We start from the raw sequence: 6,200 nt of genomic DNA on the forward strand, positions 1-6,200 counted from the left end.
CTAAATTACAGCTTTTTTCCCCAAATATTTTACTTAATTTCTTTTATTTTGTTAATTTTTAAAATAAATTTTTGAGGCTGAAACATGAAGCAATTAACGTAAAAATCGTACAATCGTTATAGTGGTGGTATTTTTCGAAGAAAAAAAAAACTTAAATTATTTTTTTAAAAAATTAAATTAGAAAACTATGGACTATTTCGAAAATTTAAAAATACTAATTATTAGTATTTTTATTTTATTTTACTTCTTTAGTAATTGCACGTTTTATAAGATTCAGAAAGGAATAAATTCATTTTGGGATTCAGATTTTTCAGTTGTTGGCAGTGGATTCGAGAGAAGAAGAGATAGAGAAAAAAGATGAAAAAAGTTAGTGAACGAATTTGAAAATGCAAAAAAAAAAGAGGAAAGAATCATTTTCTAACCTAAGTGAATCTGTCGCAATGCAAAAAAAAATCGCGCAGCTATTCTGCTAGGCTCGTTTGTGCTCACATTCAACGTATGAGAGGTTTTTCTTCAAGTTCCACGATTTCACGAAAAACGATGAAATGGACGGACGGACGGACGCATCAAAGGCGCGGCATCCGTAAAGGATACGGCAAGAGTCAAAGAGTGAATCCAGAGGCGGGGTGGGGGGTTCCGTTGCTAATGTGTTGTGTTACAAAACAAGGTGGGGCTGGGCCTATCAAAGGCAGCCGGCGCAAAACGCGTCATCGCTACATAAACAGTGAATCCATGACGATGAATAGATCCTAATAAGGTGGATGTGTAGAGGAAGAGGGACGGTGGTGGTTAAAAGAAGATTTTCTCCTAGGACAGAGGTTTAAACACACCAAAAGCACCAGATGTGTTCGCATTGATTACCGGTGCACGGAAGAGCGAACGAATGAATGGAAATGTCCAGAAATGAACCGCCGGCGTCGTCGACGATGACCTTGATTACGGAACGAACGAACGGTGACTAGTTTTACTGATTGGAGGACGAACGACCGACCGTAGGATTACCACCATCGTTTCACTTGTCCTCTTCCTCCTGCTCCTCCTCCTCGATCACCACCACCACCACCACCACCTCCTCCTCCACCTCCTCCTCTAAACAATCGTAAATCCCAAAGGGCATTCGAATGCTAATACCCAAGGACTGCTCTGACGCCGTCAACACCGAGCGAGCGCCGACCCGTCGTTCAAACGCAATGGGAATAAATCAAGCCCTGACGCGATTAAATGTGTCTAAATGAAAATTTATTTATAAATAAAATAAATAAAATAATAATAAATAAACCTCTAACACTATTAAGTGTGTCTAAATGAAAATTTATTCATTTATTTATTGAAAACACCTGCAGGTGTGCCATAAAACAAAAAAAAAACAAGAAGAACAAAAAAAAAAAAAAGAAAAAATAGAGCTCACTAGAATATCGCCTGAATTTTACATAACGAGACTGGGCCTCCAAAGCCTGAGGAGTGATGGATTGGCAGGTCATGTAGGTCATACACATTAATAACAGTTAAAATTAATTAATACATTAATAACGATTAGTTTCTGAGCGGATTACGGTAGGATACAATAGAGTCGACCTCGCTGCGAGGTCCTCCATTGTCTCTTTAAGCTATTAGCACACGTAACGGGCCTATTTGTCTTCTTTTTCTTCTTTTAGCTGTTTTTTCCAAAACAGTAGTTCAGCTTAGAAAAAAAAATGACTACGGTACGTTCCACCAGATGTCAATGTATAAAAACCAGTCACTTTTTCTTTATGGGACTCCAACATTAGTCCTTAGTTGTTTGCAAATAAAACTGTAAACAATTGATCAAAAATTTTGAATTCATATCCAATCTAAGGACTCAGACTCACATAAATGGATATAGTTTAAAAAATTAAAGTTAATTAATGTTAGAACTCCTGACTCCTTAGTTAATCAATGCTAAAATCCGACATCAAACCATTGTAAATTCTAAAAAAAAAGTAGTACAAAGTAAAGTGAACCCGGTATTTGCTCCAAGTCAAGCGATCAAGGCAAAGACACAAGGAGCTAATGAAATTTAATCCAGAAGTGCACATGTTCCCAGAAAAAAAGCAAGACATTGAAAAAAATACTTTGTTCTTTTTCTCTCTAAAATAAGATATCGAAAAGCTAGGAGATTAAATTTTCAAGGAATTCGAATAAGATCCTGTGAATAAAATTATATACACATTGACCTTAAAATTGCGATCAAATACAAACAATTATCTGGCTGGGAAAAAATCATTGTTTGATAAATAAAATGTGAGGGGTGAGGGAATGTAGAATCCAGTGAAATTTTGTTAATCTCCGATGAATCTGCTTCGGTTGTCAATCCTTTTTTTTGTTGGAAAAGATATTCGATGAAAAGGAAAAAAAAAATTGATGTATGGTGGAAAATAGGAGAATCTTTAAGTTCTCGTCTAATCTCATAAATAGAAAGATTGAAATTTTGCTCTTGTTAGAAGAAAAAAAAAACAGATTTTCATTCCTGATTGAATTTTTTTTCAAATTTTTGATTGATTGATTGATTTTTCGCCGTAAGGACTCGATAAAAATTACAGTCTCATCCGAAGATCAAAAAAATAGAAATGTGACAATGTTTCGTTTGTCATAGCTTCCAGTAAAGTAAGTAAATAACAATGATAATAATGATCACAACAAATAAATAATAATAAATAATATGAATAATATAGTAAATAATATAGAATTCCAAGGTGGATTCGGGTGTGGTGTAGCGGTTAGAGGTTCCGCTTCCTGCACGATCGACCGGAGGTTCGAATCCGCCCTAGTGCTCACCAAGCCTTTCATCCCTCGATAAATTGGTACCAGACTTGTTTGGGAGGATCAAAGCACTGACTTGACGCATCGGCTAGCCCCCGCAAGTCATTGTATAGGCCAGTCACACGTTCGTGAACCTCAAACGATTCTGAATTGAAGTGAACATGGGGGCGGGTCCCAAGCGGATTGATTAGCGCCAGAAACCTTATCCTTTATCCTTTTGCCAGAAGCAGAAGCTAAACAAGAACGGGCTCCACTGCTGCAATTAAATAATAAATGCAACAGTAATAAATAAATAAATAACAATAAACAATAATAAACAGTGTGTTTAATATAGTATAGTAAATAAAATAAAATTATAAAGTGATGGTTCAACGAGGGCTGAAAAGATTAAACGGGAGCAAGTATCATCGAAATAAACTAAAGAAAACAAAAAATAAACAAATAATAAATGGTAATGAGTAAAATAATAAATATGACATATGAAATAATGTAAAATTATAAAGCGTTGGTTCAACGAGGGCTGAAAAGATTAAATGGAGGCGAGTATCATAGAAATAAACTCCACTGCCATAAATAAATAATAAATATAGCAACAATAAACAAATAAACAAATAAAAATAAGTACTATATGTTGTAATGACTATGATAAAATAATAAATAAAATAATAAAATAATAATAAATGGTAAAATAATGATTGACAATAAATAATAATAAATAAAGTAAACAGAAAAAATGGCTGAATTATAAATATATCATAATAAATGAGATAAATAAGATATAATAAATAACAAGTAATAGATGATATGATAATGATTGACAATAAATAATAATAAATAAAATTAACCAAAAAATAAGTGAATCATAAATATATTATAATAGATAAGAATATAAAAATATAAATATAAATATAAATGATATAAAATAATATAAATAGTAATAATAATAAAATATATAGATATAAATATAAAAATAAAAAAAGAAATAATAAATAAATAGTGAATAATATGGAATAAAAGGCCAAATCAGCCGATGGCTGAAAATTAGATGCAGACGTTGGAGTAAACTCCACCTGCTCTACGCCGCCTCATTACGTGTAACGCATTATTAGTAACGTAGCGTAGCGCAGGCGTTTACGTGTGCTCAGCGTAGCAAAGGGGCCTACATGTGCTGAAATGATACACGATCACACACTCACACACACGTATGGCCGACGGTGACCTCGACGGGACCTCATCGCGGCGAAGAAGTTCATCCGCCCGTCGTTCAACTCGGAACTCGGCGCGCTTAATACGCGCACAGATGGCGCAGCCGCGAACGCAACGTACATGAGGTTAGGCGGTCCGAGTACAACAACATCTGATAGCAATCACATAAAATGTGGATTTGATGGTGCTGTGCGGGCTCACGCTCGCTCGCTCCCTCCGTCGCTCGCTCGCTCACTCGCCGCAGCCGCCACCACCACCATCACCGCACGACCTCATTTGCTGTCAAGGACTCTTCGGGGATAGTTATGAGTTTTGTAATTAAATGTAAAGTTACAGTATGATGAAGATATAGGGTAGGATCGAAGGAATTAAGAGATTGGGATGCGAGAGAGAGAGAGAGTAGAAAATGAATTCATGGTAAGGATGAACTCCTAAAATCACTTGACGGATTTTTCCTGGATTTTCTCCGCCGTCAGCCTCGGACTTAACCAATGTAGACTGTGTTAACATCATGATGGAACCCTCCAAGTTATGGTTTATGGCAATTTGCTCCAATTTTCAGACTCCTGGATTAATTTCCTCCAGAAACCGAACAGTTAAGGATGATCGTTGGCATCATCCTGATTCAATCGATCGATTTCATCGTACCTATGTTTCATAACTTCTAGCATCACAAGTATTTATCCATCGTGTGCCCATCCCCGATTATCCTGCATTTCGGTCGCTGGATTTAAGGATTTGGAACTTTTTATCGGTTTGTATTTAGTGCATCTAAAAAAAATCCGCGAAAATTTTCGATATTGGGGTTCACTTTCCGGTGGATAGGGTCCTTTTCCATATTCCAGCAAGGACAGAATTTCACGGCTAACCATCGTGAATGTGAGAATACAGCCGGGTAGCTAATTTTAAAGATAGTCAGGAAAATATTGATCATCCGGACTTACATTTGGTCAGGGGATTTTGGTCAGGCGTCTGCTTCTGCTAAAGTATTTACTGGATAAAAATAACGATAACAGTTTTTTTTTTATCGGACACATGGAAGAAGAAAATCCTGACAATCAATAGCACCATTCTATTTCGGGTTCTGTTTCGATATTATTCGGATCAGTAGTACAAGTGAACTGTCCATACAGTTCCAGGAATCTTAGTACTTTTGTGGTTGTAAAATTAAAAAATTCAAACATCTTTTTTTAATTTTTAATTTTTTTAAATACCAGACACCGTCCATGATCTCAAGATCCTCTTCGACTAGATATTATTCTTCTATTCACCTTTTATTATTATATTATTTTATTTTTCTATTTATTATTTTATCATACTTATTACATCACCTATTACTTATTATCTATTCGATCTATTCACCTTTTTATGGAATTAAAGCCCTAAATTCCTTAAAAATTTAACGTTTCCTTCAAATGAGAGAAAAAAGTGGTTTCAACAGCAAGAAAAGAGACTAATAACGAATAAGCAGAGTAGAAATCACAGTAACACAAAATAATTCCAGGAAAAAAAATCGGAAATCATGTATGAGCTAGAAATCTTTCAAAATTAAACCATCCATCACAGAAAATTAACTTATGTTTGTGAACGGTCACCAGTTTCACGGAATTATTACAAAAATTTCAAAATTTTTCAACCCGTTCCACGAGAAATTCGAGAAAAATCCTTATGGATTTCAAACAGCTTAGGTCTTAGGTGAAGAACGATAGTGCTATCGGTGATCATTTCTGAAAGATCGATACTGATCAACGTAGGTCACCGTCACAGCCCTTCAAACTTAACCATTCATTAAGAAATTCGACAGAAAAACCCTACGATTTTTGGAGCAAGATCCTAGGAAAAAGATGGATCTACAGCCAATCACTCTCCAGGGATCAATGCCAATCAATAACGTCAATAACGTGAGAAATTAATAATTAGTTCAAAGAAGAAGGTGACTTTTCTAGGAAAAAGATGGATCTAGAGGTGATTAGTTGCCAGGGATCAATACTAATCAATAACGTCAATAACGTGAGAAATTAATGAACAGTCCAATGAAGAAGATGACTTTTCAGTCCGAGGACTAGCACTGAGGTTAGAACAGAGGAGGATCATAACTCCAAAGTTGATGACGGCGTGCTACCGCCATAAATAGGTGCCCTGTAACTAGGTCATTATTGATAAGCATTCTTTTACGACGTTAATGAGGCCATGGTAATGAGTTGATCAAATCC

Source organism: Necator americanus, chromosome I, assembly GCF_031761385.1.
Source record: "Necator americanus strain Aroian chromosome I, whole genome shotgun sequence".
In the NCBI taxonomy this organism is placed as follows: Eukaryota; Metazoa; Nematoda; class Chromadorea; order Rhabditida; family Ancylostomatidae; genus Necator; species Necator americanus.